Source organism: Leopardus geoffroyi, chromosome E3 (assembly GCF_018350155.1).
Source record: "Leopardus geoffroyi isolate Oge1 chromosome E3, O.geoffroyi_Oge1_pat1.0, whole genome shotgun sequence".
Taxonomy (NCBI): Eukaryota; Metazoa; Chordata; class Mammalia; order Carnivora; family Felidae; genus Leopardus; species Leopardus geoffroyi.
Window position 1 is genome coordinate 1,304,881 of NC_059340.1, and position 15,739 is coordinate 1,320,619.

A 15,739-nucleotide genomic window follows, 5' to 3' on the forward strand; every position below is an offset into this window, starting at 1 on the left:
TGGTGTCTGACTGCATTTTTTTAATTTGCATTTCCCTGATTATGCAAGAGGCTGAGCATTGCCCCACGTATTTGTTAACCACCTGTATTTTCTCCTGTGTGTCTGTTCCTCTATCCATTTGTTTATACGTTGTTGGTGGTTCCCTAATGAATTGGAATGCGTTCTTTACATAATGAAGACAGGTATCATTTCCCTGTCACGTTTGCTACAAATATTTCCCCCTGTATGTTGTATATCTTTTAATTTTTGTTGTTTTCTTACGCTCCTTTTCCTTATTTTTATGTGGTCAAATCTGCTTCTCGTCTTTCACAATTTATTCTATTCCTCTGGAGCCTGGAAAGCTTGTCTCCCTCCTGAGGACTGATAAGTATTGAATTCTGTTTTCATCTAGCTTTTTTTTTTATGGCTTAATATTTCATATTTAACTGTTTACTCCATCTGGAATTTGTGGGGCTGTGGGGTGTGAAGCTAGGAGTTAATTGCTCCTCACAGTTTACCGGGGGAAGGGGCCTCATTTGCACTTCCAAGTCTCAGGGCTCTGGCTTTCCCACGTCGCGGAGGCTGAGTGGGAAGAGATTAAAGGGAGGAGGGAAGAGGAACGGTGTGCAGCCGGCATTGGGATTGCGAAGCGAAGCCGTAATCACCACCGGGACAGTCCTGTTAGCTGCCGCTGCCCGACTTTCAGGCAAAAGCAGAGGCTGTTAGCCCAGTTTAGCAATATCCTAGGGCACGTCTCCGAATGCATTTGGGACTCAGTTTCCTCATCTGCAAAATGGGGTTACTCATGACACCTGTCAAGTCACGCATTGGAGCCCACCCTGCAAACAGCAAGAGGTCAGACACAGCCGGCACGGACCCTGGCTTCTCTGTGTGACCTGGGGCAGATGACGTCACTTCTCTGAGCCTCAGTTTCTCCCTGAGGAGGGGGCGCCTGTGTGGGCTCCGGGTCGGGTCCTGGCCCAGCCTGACGGGGTGGGGGGCGCGCCCCTCCCCCCAGCCCCCCAGCAGCGCCCACAGAAACAGCGCCCACCATGCACACTCAGCCACACACAGCCAGCCGCGTGCACGGATCACAGACACACGCAACACTAGACACGCACTCAGATACACACACACACACCCAGAAACAGGCACACGTGGACCCAGCACGTATGGTCAGGCACACACGGACCCGTGAGTCAGAAACACACACAGTCTAATGCACCATCAACACCGACACGCAGAGACAATAGACCCAGCGCGCGCGCGCGCACACACACACGCACGCGCGCACACGCGCCACGCACGCACGCACGCATCCAACTGGCAGAGCTGTGTGCCAAGCCACAGCTGGTCTTCGGCTCTCCTGCCCTCCCCCTACATCTCAGCACCCGCTCCCCCCTCCCCCCCCCGCAGCCCCTCCCAGCCTGTCTGAGCGGCTCCCACACCTGTGGGTCTCACCTGCCCTGGCCCAGCACCTGTCGGGCCTGGCCTCCCAGCTCCTGCCACCTGGGGCGGAGCGAGACCCTAGGCCACACCCCCTCCCCACTGGGCATTCTCTTTGTTTGGACCCGCCTGGCAGGGCTGTGACCTGGGGCCGAGCGAGACCCTAGGCCACACAGCTTATGCACCCCAGAGGCGGCTAGAGCCCGTCCAGCCCCCTCCATGTGGTCCGCACACGTTCACGGGTGTCACGCAGGCCTGGGACCAGCATGGGACCTGCCACCTGGAGCCTTGCGAGGGCTGGCCGAGGAGGGGTCCAGCAGCCACAGTCAAGACCCTTTGGCATGGAGCTTACCCTGACGCCTCCCCACCACGCTGTGGGCAGAGGGGAGAGGTGGGGGGTGGGAGGGCCGGAGCAAGGTCACTGGGGGGCAGAGGTGAGCTCAGAGCACGCACGCCCTCAGGTTGCCCCAGGAAGACTCCATCCACCACAGAACCCGCGGAGGGGTCTGCTTGGGATTCTAAGCAAGACCCCCGCACACCTTGGGGTGGTTTGGCCTGCCTGCCTGCCGACCTCCTCCACTTGCCACGCGGTTCTGGCTCCGCTCTGAGTTGGACGAGTCCCACCCACCCATTCCTCCTCCGTGGGGTCAGTGCTGGCCCCCCGGGCTCACAGTAGGCGTCTGACTAATGCTGCTGAGTAGACAGGGGACTCGAGCGGGTGCATCCCGATTGCTGAGGGCCCACGTGCGCCAGGCCGTGGGCTCTGCCACCGAGGGAAGAAGACTGGCTGTGCCCTCCAAGGCTCAAGGTCAGCCCGGGCCTGCTGGGATTCTTGGTCCGGGCATGGGCAGGCATGCCTGTCCCATCAGGGTGTTTGGGAGGTGACATTGGGCTTGGGCCACGAATGGTAAGGATCTAGTCGTGGGTAGATCTGGGAGGAAGCCTTCCATGCAAGGAGATACCTATGCAAAGGTCCTGAGGTGGCCACATGCTGGGGGGGGGGGCGGGGAATGTGTTGGAGAAACAAAGCCTGGAGGAGCGTAGGGGGGCATCTGCAGTGCCCCAGGGCACCCAGCAGCACCCCCAATTCCCAGGTGGGGGCCTGGCTCCTTAGAGGGGAGGCCGGGCCAGGTAGTGGGGAAAGGCAGACCGAGGACAGCATCGTCCTGCCCGGGGTCCTCCCCTGCTCAGCTCCGGTGGGCGGTGGGCGGGCGGGATGGGGACTGGGGACCCCGCGGGTAGGGCAGGCACAGCTGTGGGGAGGCCAGGCTGCTGACATCAGCAGGAGCCCCTCCTCCTCACCTCGCTAAACAATCATTGCACAAAATATGCAAATAGTATAATTACTGTTATTTGTTTTGCTGATATAAGTGTTTGAAATGCAAATGTCAAGTTTGGGCCCAGTCGCTTTCCCCACCCCTCACCCTGACGTTCGCAAGTCTACGCTCAGCCCTGGAAGGCGGAGGAGGATGTGGGGCACCCCTCCCACCTCCTCCTCCAGAGGCCGCTGCCTCTGCATCCTCAGGGGCCCCGGGTGTGTGTGGGGGGCTGCCGGGACCCCTCCCCGACGGCGCACAGGGGAGGGAGGCCTCGTATCCACTCCCTCCCCGCCGTGTGATCTGGGGCCGGTTCTGCTTGGCGTCTCGGAACCTCGGTTTACCTGTCTTTGTAATGGGATCCACTCTGGCCCTGACGCAGTTCGACTGATGGGTTTGGGCCTCAGTTTTCCATCCACAGATTCCTGCGTGGGTATGCGCCCGTCTATAACTTGGTGACTTACGGCTCCCGGAGGGTTTTAGGGGGCGCCCTAGTGCACCCCCAGACGCAAGGTGTGTGTGTGCATTTTGCGGGGAGGGTCCTCGCCTTTGGCCCCTCCAGCCCAGGTGGTCTCTGAGGTTTTGGGTCCCCAAGGCCTGTGGGTTCAGACAAGCCTGGGCTGTGACCCAGCGCGAGGTGCTCACCATCCTCCCGATTCTGCAGAGGGGAAACTGAGGCGCGGCCTTCCAGGGCTCCTCCTCTCTGGCCTCCTGCAGCCTGCGCCACCCAGAACCTCCCCTAACCCACCTGCGCCTGACAGCCCCCAGGCCCGGGGTCTCCCCGTCTGTCTCCTGAACCCCAGCTGCCGCAGAAGTCACGGATCCCCTGTGGGTGAGGTGTTCGCACCCGTGGATTTCCAGAAGCAGTGCCACGCTAATGCTCTCCAACCAGCTCGCTTCCTGTAAGAACTCAGCCCGAGGCCTCTTGCCAGGCCCTGCGGGCCGACGGGAGCTCGTGGCTGGTGCCAGGACTGGCACCAGAGAGATGCTCTGGTGGGCAGACTGGGGCAAGCGGAGGTGGGATCCTGAGGCAGGCGGGTCAGGGTGCAGGGGCTGCATACCAGCCTGGAGGCCCCCGTGCGGCTCAGCCCCTCCGGGCCCTGTGCGGGCGGCTGCGGGGCAGCGTGCTGGGTGCTGGGTGCTGGGTTGCAGCTCAGGTCCAGGCAGAGCGGACGTGCGGATGCCTGAGGCCGTTGTGCCTGTGAGGAGAGTGTGTGTGCGTGCACAGGCATGCATGCGCGTGTACGTGTGTGTGAGCATGCACGTGTGAGCTGTGGGTCCGCAGGGCATGCTGGTGGCAGTGAAGGCTCCAGGCCAGGCACCTGGCACTCAGGTCTGAGAACACAGGCCACTCACAGGCTGAGAGGGACCTGGGAGCTCCCCGTGGGGTGGCCTGGCTTCTGCTCGCGTGCACGGTGGCCCGGGCTCACATTCCCCCTCCGGATGGCCTTGCTGTGAGGTCTGAGAGTAGTCAGGAACCCAGGTCCTGGCCCTGCCCGGGGCCAGCTGAGACTGCAGCCCGCCCCGTGGTTCTGAGGCTGTTTCCTGTGTGACTTGGGACTCTGCAGAGCGGGGCTGGGTATACAGTGGGCACTCAGCGAGCACGCATTCTCGCTTCTCTGGGGCTTCGCTAGGTGAGGCACTGGGCTGCGTAGCTCGGGCTGCGAGGACCCTGGAGAGGGCAGCAGGCGCTGGCCCGTGGACGCTCCGGGAGGCGGCCAGCGTGCACAGAGGCCGGGGGTGGGGTGGGAACGAGGCGTCCTGGCCCCTGGGCTGTGGGTTCAGCCTGGAAGCTTCCTCCAGGGCCGGCGGGCGCGAGCTTCTGAGCTCCTTCTTCTTATCCCAATTACCTTTTCCAAGACAGGTTTGGCCTTGTTAGCATATTCAAATGCAGCCCATTATTATTTCAATTAGCTGTTAGGTAATTAGCTCTAATGGATGAGCATTCCCCCACCTCCCCACGTATTTTTTGGTTATTTACATCCGCTTCTAAGCCACAATTTCAGGTAATTACGTGCCACTCACTCATCCGCTTGCACACGCGCTCCCTCGCTCCCTCGGTCGACAGGTTCCTTCTCGCCTTTCAATCCCGCTCCTGGCCCAGGAGACTGGGGGGTTTTGGGGGTGTGTGCAGACCGGGGGGCGGGGGGGAAGGGGGGGAACCACCCTGGCTCCTGCCCAGGCCCTCCTGAGGGTCACCGCTCAGCCTGTAGGGCCTCAGGGTGCGCTAGCTTGCTTCTAGAACCCCCTCGTCCGGAAGGTGCCATTGCCTCTGGGCACCCCTCCGTGCCCCCTAGTGGTGCCCCCCCCTCTGTGCCCCCTACTGGCGGCCCCCCTCCGTGGCCCCAGTGGAGCCCCCCCTCCGTGCCCCCTAGTGGCGCCCCCCCTCTGTGCCCCCTAGTGGCGCCCCCCCATGCCCCCTAGTGGCGCCCCCCTCCGTGCCCCCTAGTGGTGCCCCCCCCGTGCCCCCTAGTGGCGCCCCCTTTGCCCCCTAGTGGCTCCCCCCCCTCCGTGGCCCCTAGTGGCGCCCCCCCATGCCCCCCAGTGGCGCCCCCCTCCGTGCCCCCTAGTGGTGCCCCCCCGTGCCCCCTAGTGGTGCCCCCCCCGTGCCCCCTAGTGGCGCTCCCCCTCCGTGCCCCCTAGTGACGCCCCCACTCTGTGCCCCCTAGTGGCGCTCCCCATGCCCCCTAGTGGCGCCCCCTTTGCCCCCTAGTGGCGGCCCCCCTCCGTGGCCCCAGTGGAGCCCCCCCTCCGTGCCCCCTAGTGGCGCCCCCCCTCCGTGCCCCCTAGTGGCACCCCCCTCCGTGCCCCCTAGTGGCGCCCCCCCATGCCCCCTAGTGGCGCCCCCCTCCATGCCCCCAGTGGCGCCCCCCTCCGTGCCCCCTAGTGGTGCCCCCCCTCCGTGCTCCCTAGCAGTGTCCCCCTCCCCAGCTGGACTACGAGCCTTCTTTAACACACGTGGAGTGTGGTGGCATCGTGGCCCCAGGCTTTGCCCCAACGCTGCACCTCTGTGTGCGTCCTGGCAAGAAGATACCCTCTCAGCCTCGGTTTCCCTGTCTGCAAAACGGGGACCAAATGAGTGGAGAGTGTGGGCGAATGGGGTGGTGCATCCAGGTGCTTACCAAGCACCCTGTTCGCGGTCACTGGGGTTGATCGGGTGACGGAAGGCAGGAACGAATGAGTGATCCAGCCCCGGGGGCAGGTGAGGAGGCCCGGCTGTGGGCAGATGGCCCATTATGGCAGTCACAGCGCGGGTGTGCTTCCCGGCTGGTCCCTCCTGAGTGGGGGCCTGGTCTGGACTCCCTGCCCTCCGCTCCCAGCAGGGATGCTCTGGGGTGGAGGTGGGGGGTCTGCAGGGAGAGGCCTGCCTGGGAGGGAGCGCTGGACGTGCCCGGGGGTCTTTGCTCAGCCTGCCTCCGTCGGGGCGGCCAAGGGAATCAGAGCCAGTCTCCCCCAACACCTGGGCCACGGGGTGGGGGGCAGCTGTGACCCAGCCGCCCCCCGCCCCCACCGTCCGTCTGTCCGTCCGTCGTCCGTCTGTCCATCCGTGCTCTGCCTGCGGGTTCTTCTCCCCTCACTGGTGTGGCCTCATCGTGTATGGGGGGGGGGGGGTCCCGGCCTCCCGTGGAGGTCTGTGCGGCCAGCGCACAAAGGGATGGTGTCCCCGTGGTTCCCGTACCTGCTCACCACTGTCCCCGTTCTGTCTCGATGCAGTGGCAGCTGCCCTGGTGACTGGCCTACGCTTCGTCTGGACCCATATCGTCCCCCCGGCTGTGGAGTGAGGAGGAGGTCCGCATGAGCCCCGCGGGAAGGACCCCACCAGCCTGTACTGGGACACGCCAGGTCACGGGCGGGCCCTGACCCGAAGGTAAGGAGTGCTCTCAGCGCGGGGGAGGGCCAGTGCACGGTGGCCTGGAGACAGACAGGGTCAGATCTGTCGGAAGCAGACGTCGCCGGTCGCAGGTGCCGCCCCTTGGCCGGAGAGGGTGGGCAGAGGAGGCCTGGGCCGCCTCCGGGTTGGAGCAGAGGAGCTGGGGGCTTGGGGCTCGGGGCCTGCCCGCCGTCCTCCCCGGATGCGTCCGGTGCTCTGCCGCCATTTTACGGGAACGGGCGCGTCACAGTGTGTTTGCGTTGTGCAGCCTGTGAAGGATGCAGCGTGTGTGAATACTGACGGATGCCGTGTATTTGAAAAACAGGTTCTTTTTTTAATGTTTATTTTTGAGGGGGGGCGGGGAGAGAATCCCAAGCAGGCTCCACGCTGTCAGCCCAGATCCTGCCGCGGGGCTCGACCCCAAGAATAGTGAGATCATGACCTGCGCGGAAATCAAGAGTCGGAGGCTTAGCCGACTGAGCCCCCCACCCCAGGTGCTCCCCAAAACGGGTTCTTACCTGGGAAAATGATCCAAGATGCTGAATCGAATGCCTAGGGCTTTGAGGCCGCTGCCCCAGTGGCACCGTGGCCGTCCTGCTGACCCGGCTGTGCTGCGTCCGCTGGGGGCTTCGCTTCCTCGGTGCTGTCAGAAACCAGATACCCCCTGCGCCTCGGGGTTCGCCAGGCCGTGGGCACGTCGCGCAGTCCTGGGACTGACGTGCGGGTTTTCCGGCGCTGGTGCTGGTGCCTGGGAGGTGGCCCGGCCCGTGGACCTGGCTTGTCCTGTCTCACGTGACCAGCAGTGGGTGAGGACTCCAGACACTGAAAAGCGGGCTTCGGGGTCTCGGGTTCTGCAATACATCGCTCGCCTGCCGTGTTCCGGCATTGAGGAATTCTGTGGATTGGGTTTATTTAAAGTGACTTTGGTGCTTAGGCTCTGCGGGTTCTAACAGACCACGAGAGGAGGCATCCTTCTAGAACCTCCAAAGGCATGCCCTTTCCTGCTGGTGGTCGCGTGGCTCCCCAGCCTTCTCCGAGGCTTCTGGGAGGGGACCGTGGAGGGGGTCCACCTGGAGAAAAAGGGCAGGGCGAGCAGCGGGGGAGGGAGCCCTGAGGTGGGGCAAGCCCCAGTGAAGTTCAGGGCCAGAGGGTGTGGCCGCACACAGGGGGCGTGTGGGAGGCGGGGCGAGAGGGCTGAGTGGGGCCACCAGGCGGGTTGGGCTGCCTGCGCACTGTTCCTCCAGCAGTCCATTGAGTGCCTGCTGTTTGCCAGGCCTGGGCACCGTCCCTCTGGGAACGCCAAGTCTAGAAGGAGGGTAGGGTGTGAGGACGTGCATCCATTCCCTGCCGTGGCCGTGGCCGCGGCCCTCCAGCTGACCTGAAGAAAGTCTGGGGTGGGGCGCTGAGTTCTGACCCTGTCACCACCATTCACTCCAGGGGACAGTGCCCAGCACCTGCCCCTCCGTAGACCTCCGTTTCCGTGTCTGAAACATGGGCGTGTCCCCAAGGACCATCCTGACGCGTGTCCCCTGGGGCGAAAGGTTGCTGAGAGGGCGGGGTGGGTGGTCTGGGGTCAGGGTCCGCTGTAACCACACCAGTACCTGGAGATGCTTGGCCGTGCCGATCTCAGACCCGGGCCGTGGCCGTGGGGGCAGGAGATGGCACGGGCCAGCCAGAGCAGGCCTTCGGCCGAGACCCCTGGCAACGGCCTTGTGCCTTCCCACCTCAGCCCTTGTGTGGAACACCGTCTCCCCAGTCCGTCTGTCCCGGCGGTGACTTTGGTGCCCGCCAGACCTCATTCTGCTGATGTTTGGATGTAACATCTTGGAAAAGTCACTTACCATCTCCAACCCCCTGTTCATCATCTGTAAAGGGGAGGCGGTAACCTCTTCCGTGAGGGGAGCCTTCACTGGGATGTGCGAATTCTTCGTATACAGTAGGCACTCAAGAAACGGTGCTGGGTGTTGCCCCCTTCTGAGTATATGGGACGGAGGGTCTCTGGCTCATCACATCCTATGAATGCTAGTTCCTTCCCTCCTGCCAGAGGCACCCGCCCTTTGCAGCCCATGCCGAGCTCAGGCTCACCCAAACTGGTCCAGGCTCCCTGCGGCCTGGCGGGACCCCTGAGGCCTCGGCCCCGAGTCGAGTCGCCCCGAGACCCATACGTCTCCGTCTTGTCTCGCACTCACTCCAGGCTGCGTGTTCCGCTCCGTCAGCCTCCCGAGCCTGGCAGGTTGCAGATGCTGGATGAACGAATGGGTCGATGTTTCCCAGCCCGGGCCACCTCAGAAGGCAGGTGGCAGAGCAGATGGCCTGGGGGGCTCCTGCAGGGTCTGGCAGAGGAGCCCGGACACCACACTGGTTCTCCAGGAACGTGGGTGCGGGGCGCATTGTTCCCGAGATCCCTTACAGACAGAACATTTTGTCATGCAGCGAGTTGAACTTTCCAGTTCTATTCCTGCCTCCCTCCTCCTCCGTTTCCTGGTCCTAAGGCCTCGTCCCTAGAAGTTGCTTTTACTGAAGCAATGACTAAGAGGCCAGAAGGAACCTTCTATTTGCTCTGATGACCCCAGGTGCCCCTCTGGCCCCGGCCCAGCCCTTGGCCTGTCCTGGGTTCAGCACCGGGGACAGAGCCACAGCCAGCCTCGCTGGGCCTGTGGGCGCAGCGGGAGGCCTGTCGGGGAGACAGGGGTCTGGGGGTCGGCAGAGCGGGAGCCCAGCCCCCTCTGTAAGGCCCCTCTCCTCCCCAGGCCTCAGTTGTCTTCCCCGGGGAGTGGGGGTAATACTCTTCCCAGTGGGGCCGGCAGGACCTACCTGTGACTTGCCCAAGGCCACCGACCTTCCCCTCCTGCGCATCCGGCCCCTCCCCCGGCCTTCCAGCAGCTCCCTCACCAGGCGCCCCTCCCCCACCTCTCCCGGAGCGGAGTTATTTATCTGCCTGATGGTGACAGGCGGCAGTGACTGGAGTTAGAGCTGCTGTCCAGAGATCAGCTGGCGCGGCAGAGCAAACAGCCCGAGCTAATTAGCAAAAGGTCACTCCAGCTGCTGGAGCCCCTGCTTTTGAAGTTGGCCCTCACAAGGCGGGCTGGAAGGAGCCCGGGACTTTGAGTTAGTGGCTTGGTTACCAGGACAGCTTCCAACCGCTGCCCACTGCTCGTCGCCTGATTGCCCAGCCCACGACTCTGAGGCTTCGCCTAGAGATTCCCGGCGCCGGGGGTCGGTCCAGCCACCCACTCGCTGCCCCGGGCTGGACGGATGACAGACTCAGCCCCCATCCGGCATCGGAGGGCTGGCCCTAACCTTCCCGGCCTCCCCCACCGTGCCGGGGGTGGGGGGGGGCACACTGTCCCCAGCAGCGGAAGGGCAAAGCGCAGGGCTGGGCAGTAGCCACCCACATACCCCCACATTCCCCGTGAGTGTGTTCTTACCGTTTCTCTTTAAGTAAATTCACTTTCAAAAAACTTAAATACATTTATTTAAAAGGGAAATTTTATAGCACTACTACAAATGGAAAACAAGCCTCCTTTGCCATAAATAGAATTCATAATCATAAAAATAAATTCAGTGGAAACAAAACAATGTTATTAAATTCTAGTTGGATGCTGTAGCCCAGGGGAGGCTCGGAGCCCAAGGCCTGCTATTGCTTTATTAAAAAGGGAGAAAGGCAAGTGTGCAGAGGTGTTCAAGACTTACCAGCCCCAATCTGAGACCTGCCTTTTGATGTAATCAGAAGCACTGAAAAGAATTAAATTGAAAGTAACTTTTTAATAAAAGTATTCAGCATTATTTTTTTGCTGTATCAGCGAGGGATTCAGTCTGGCTACACAAGACAGAGACCTATCATCTGATTGAACCCCACCAGGGGGCTCGTTTTTCTCATGTAAATAGGGTGGCGGTGGGGGTGGTGCAGGGCCCAAGGAAGACGTCAGTCATCTAGGCTCTATGTAGCCGCCTTGTCTGCCATTCTTAGCTTTTGTCCTCATGGCCTCAAGATGGCGGCAGCACCCCCAGCCATTGTTCGTGCATCCCAGGCAGGAAAAGGGGTTGTGGTGGAGGAAAAGGAATATGGCGGCTAAGTCGGTTCCTTGTTATCAGGGAGATCCTTGTGGGCACTTGAGCCTGTGTTCTTGCCCACTATGTCCCCTGCTGCCTCGTGGATGTTCTCACCAGATGGTTCGCCCGTTTGCCGCATGTTTACTTGGTGCGTACCGTTTCCCAGGCAGTAGACCCCTGCCCTCGTGGTGTTCGTGAGGTCACATGCTGGCATCTGTGGGGAGAGTCACAACCCTATGCCCGGACACCCTCCTGGGGCCTCCTTCCCCTGCCTGGGGCCTCCCCCTCCTCCTTGCCCCCACACCTGGCTCTGGCTGCCCGCAGTGAGCCCAGCACAGGGTGGGCCCTGCCTTGATCCCCACTTCCCCTCCCAGAAGACCCAGGCTGCCCTCACCACCTGCGGGGGGTGGGTGGGGGTCCAGGTTCAAGCCGCCTACCTCCAGGCTGCTTGGAAATGGGGGGCAGCCCTTTCCCTCCCTCGTAGCCCTCTCGGGGGGCCCGGGAGCCCTGTTGTCCCGTCTGGCCTCCCAAAGCCCCTCTTTGGCTTTTCTGTCTCCTCAGCTGGTGTGGGTCTGAACGGGTCTTCTCGTTTCCCCGTGGAACGCGTATCCAAATTAGCAGGAGAGGGGAGGCCTTGGGTGCCTCCTGCCTCTGGCCTCTCTCGGGCTTGCGGGCCCTGGGGACCCCTTCTCCTGCGGTCCAGGGCTCCTGGCTCATGCCTCCTGTCCCACTGTCCCCGTCCCTGCCACACAGGCAGGGCTTTCGGCCTCATCTTCTCGCCTCCTCCCTCAGAGATCTTACTCCTGCCTCTGGGCTCTGACCCCTCTTTTTGCCACCAATGCAGGGACCCACTACAGACCCACGTTTAAATTTGGGTTCCATTGCTAAGCGGCTGTGCAGTCAGGGCGAGTCACTTAACCTGTCTGTGTTCTTTGTTCCGTGGGGGCAGTAGCAGCTGCTTGTGGGGGCTCTCTGATCAAGTGAGCCAGAGGCCCCAAGGCGGCTCCCCACTTGTGCCTCTCCCGCCCTCCCTCCTTCCCCCCCGCACCTGCTGTGTGGGCATCTCTGCGCATGTATCCCCATGACCCTGGGGGCCCCTGTGTGTGTGGTTGTCCTGCCCTGCCCTGCCCTCCCCTCCACACACTCAGCCCCACCCGGTGAACTGCGAATCCAGCCTGGGAAGCGGGTCGGGGGTGTGCGGGGAGGCACAGCCGTGGGGTGGGGGTGGTGGGAGAGGAGGGAGCTGCCGGGAGAGTAGGAGCAGGCTGGGAGAAGGTGGCAGGCGTGGGGCCTGGGAGCCGGGAGGACTGTTTTCCATACACCAGCACTACTGGACCATCTGGTACAAGGACCCCGAGTGACTGCCCAGGGTCTGCAGGTGGACACGGGGTCTGACTCACACTTGCGGAAGCGTCCCTGCTCTCTGATGGAGGGGAGGGTACTTGGGGCCGCCTGCAGGGAGTCTGCCTGGCTCTGCCCGAGCTGCTCCGGGCTGGCCCTCGCCCTGCACACGCGGTGTCCCCAGCCTGGCTGCTTGGCGCAAGGCCCTGAAATGCCGTGTGCACGTCAGCCGGCGGCTCTTCCAGGATCACCAGCTGATGCTCTGAGACTCCTGGGGGGGAGGGGAGGGGAGCACTGCTGCAGTCCTACTGTGTGCTCCCTGCAGAGGGGGGGGGCGGTTTCAGGGGGGTTGGGGAGCCCCCGTAAGCCTAGGCTCTGTAGCTCCTGGGCAGGACTGTGAATGCATGCAGGGCTCAGAGAAGGAGCAGAGGGGCTTCCTGGAGGGGCAGAGAGGAGCCCCCCCCCCCCATTCCCCATCTCGCCTGTTTTCTGGCTGGGGACACCAAGGGCCCTGGACACATGAGTGACACAGCCTCTCCCTGGACAGCAGGGCCTCGTTCTTCCTCGTTCTGAGCATTTCAGCCCCTGTGAGCCTGGGTTTCAGAGGCTCTGACGGTGGGATGGCCCAGAGCTGTCCAGGGTCCTGACCTCCTGCACAGCGTCAGCCTGCTGGATGCTGCCCGGTCCTCCTCTCCACACCCTAGGGGGCGCCCTCCCCACCAACAAGGCCAGGTCTGGGGCAGGCAGCCCTGACCCCGCTCTGGTGCCCCCTTCCACATCCAGGGCCCAACTTGGACACACATGTCCATGAAGATGCCCATCGCTCAGAGATGGCTCCCTTTCCCAGGCCCCGCCAGCCCCTGCTCTGTGCATCCTCGGGGGCGGCACCTGGTCTCTGCACCTGCCTCTCTTGCCCCCCACCCATCCCCCTTAGTGCTTTCTGAGCCCTCTGCAGCCAAGCTCTGTGTGTTACAGCTGCTGCCAGTGCAACAGAGACCCGTCTGATACGAGAATTCATCGTGATCTCACCCACCTGTAAGATCCCACAATCACTACAGCTTCCTTATCTCAGAGGGCTCCCATGGACACAGGGCTCGGGGTCACCGACCCCACCTTCTCTCTCTGCTCTTGGCATCCGAGCTCCTCCTACCTCTGAACACTCCTCTTCTCGGGTGCCCCTAACATTCCTGCCCCTCTCCGCACACGGTGTCCACTGCCTTGCCCTGGGGCTAGCTTGTCCTGTGCTCAGCCCTCTGCCCGGTGCAGGCCTTGGGGCCTCTCCCCTTGTCCCCAACACACGCACCCTAAACTCGGCATGGCCGTGACCACGCCGGCCCATCATGCCTCCACCTTTGCATTCGCCAAGCCGCCTCCCCGCTGTTCCCGTCACCGACCCGCAGAAAATCACCAGTTACGTTGGTCTGATCTCCCGAGTACCTCCTTTCTCCTTTGAATCTCTTCCTGGAGTATGGCACACAGACAGGAGGGGACACACCCCAGAGGCATCCTCAGCTCAGTGAGTTTTTATCCAGCGGACACACCCATGTCCTCAGCACCCAGGCCAACCCACAGGGCATCGCCGGCTCTGCGGAGGCCCCTCACGTCCCCTTCCAAGTCGCTGCCCCCAGAGGTGTCCGCTAGCCTTTGAACCACGTTGTTTCTGCGCATTTTGGAACTTGGTGCAAACGGTTCGTGCACTGCTGTTTGCGATGTTCATCCCCTGGCCGCGTCGTTACGGTTCACTCATCCTTTTTTGCCACACGATAGCTTTCCGTCGTGGGTGTTCCCCTGGGGATCATCCGTCCGCTTGTCGGTGGGCGTTTGGGTACTGTCCAGTTCGGGGCTCTCGTGACTGGTGCTTCTGGGAACATTCCAGACTTCCCGGGCACACTCGTATGCGTGTCACTGGATGTAGTCCACGCCTCCTGGCTCCATCCACGTCCCTCCCTCCTCCCCTCCCCCGCCGTCTGGTCCAGAACACTCTGCCGTCTCTCCTGCCGTGACCGTGGACGCCTCCTCTTGATTTCCCGCATACCCACTGTTGTCCTGCAACAGCCAGGGTGATCGTAGCTCCTCTCTACTAAACCTTCGGTGGCTCCTTATTGCCCTTCAGGCAAGATCTTGTCTTCGGCAGACACTCTGGGGTAAGATAAAGGCTCCCAGCAGTCCTGCACCCCCTGGGGTCTTGTCACCCACCCCCCTGCAGGCTCCAGCTCCCCTGGCCTCCTTGGTCCCTTGTATGCCCCATCTGCCCCCACTCTGCTCACCAGATGCCTTTGCATGGTTAAGTCTCTCTCTTTGTTCAAGTCTCTGCAGAAGTGTCGCCTCTCGGGGAGCCCTCCTGAACCCACAGACCAGGTTGAGTCCCCGGCTGACACCCGTACTGGTTGAGTTTGGTTGTCTGCATCCCTTAGTCCAGCATCTGGCACGTGGCAGGGCCCCAGCTGCTGTTTGTGGCCCTCAAGGCGGCAGGGCAGAGCTGCGGTCCCCGCCATGTGGGAGAGAGGGCAGGAGTCACAGAGTGGCAGGCTCGAAGTCGCCACGTGGGCCAGCAGAATGCAGGGCCGCTGATGTCACGGAGCCCGTGAGGACTTTGCTCTTCCTAGAGCGGCTGACACATCTGCGGAGTCTTCTAGAAAACCAAGGACGTGGCAGGGCCCAAAGGACTCGGCTCTGATTGGTGAGCTGACAAGCACTGTGGTCGGGCAAGGAATGGATCCCTGGGGAGGCCTGTGGCTCCAGCGGCCTCGCCCTGCAGGCCCTGGGCGCCCCTGCCCTGGACCCTGCCCCGTGTCCCTGGGCTCCTGTTGTCCAGCCCAGCTGACGGTGCCCCAGCAGCACGTTTTCCCCCGTGAGCCCGTCGCGGGTGGACCCCGATCCTTCTCAACCCACCCCACACCTGCTCTCCTCATCAGGAGGAAGCCCACATCCTCGGACCCTGGCCCGGCCCGGACAGAGCCCAGGACTCTGCCCGTCACCTCTGTTGGGACGAGGAAGGCGGGACCAGGCAGGAGGGCCAGATTCTCCAAGTTGGGCCACGGGCTTCTTCCCCCACCCCCGCTTTTGGTTTCCCCAGAGGCCTTCCAGCTTACGTCAGGTCCAGGCGGCAGGAGGTCTGTCCAGCTTCCTGTAGGGGCACCAGGCCCAGTCCCCAGCCTGCCTCGGCCCCGGGCCGGGCTGGGCAGAGAGCTCCCTAGGGGCCGGAGCGTTCGGGTTTATGGCGGGAAGGAGCCGGCAGCCGAGTGCAGCAGCCCAGCCCTACGCGGGGTGGGCGCAGGTGGTAGACCAGATGGCCCTTTGTCCCAGCATCGTTGGGGGGGGGGGGCCTCCGCAGCCTGGGGCTGTGGTCCCGAGGCCTGTAAAGGCCCCTTCCTGCTCCAGGGTCTTGTGGGCCCTTGAGACCACGTCTCCCTTCCCGGCTGGATCCCTCCTCTCCTGAGCCTCCCTCCCCGTGGGTCTCTCTTCCACAGGATAGGCTGCTTGGGTACTGTTTTGTCATGTGCTGTGACTGTCGATTCATTGCCACAGCAAGTGGGGCCACGACCAGATTCCGAGCGTCGATCCAGTCGGAGCCTCGCTTCCTCCAGTGGCCCGGAGGCTGCCCACAGCTGCTCTCCTGGGTCGAGGCGCCAGCCTCCCCTCCGTTTCCTCATCTACCGAACGAAGTCCAGCGTGCAATTAGCTGCTCCTTCCTGTGTCTGACCACATTTAAATAAATGTGCGTCGGCACCTG

General features: G+C 62.6%; 1 protein-coding gene across 4 annotated transcripts in view; it reads left to right on the top strand.

Moving 5' to 3' along the window:
* Positions 1 to 15,739, top strand: part of ELFN1 (extracellular leucine rich repeat and fibronectin type III domain containing 1) — a 69,977-nt gene that overhangs the window by 31,918 nt on the left and 22,320 nt on the right. For all 4 annotated transcript variants that reach the window (XM_045460147.1, XM_045460149.1, XM_045460148.1 and 1 more), the window contains exon 2: positions 6,456 to 6,609. The gene's annotated coding sequence lies outside the window, so the exon portion shown is untranslated. The remainder of the gene's footprint in view (positions 1 to 6,455; positions 6,610 to 15,739) is intronic.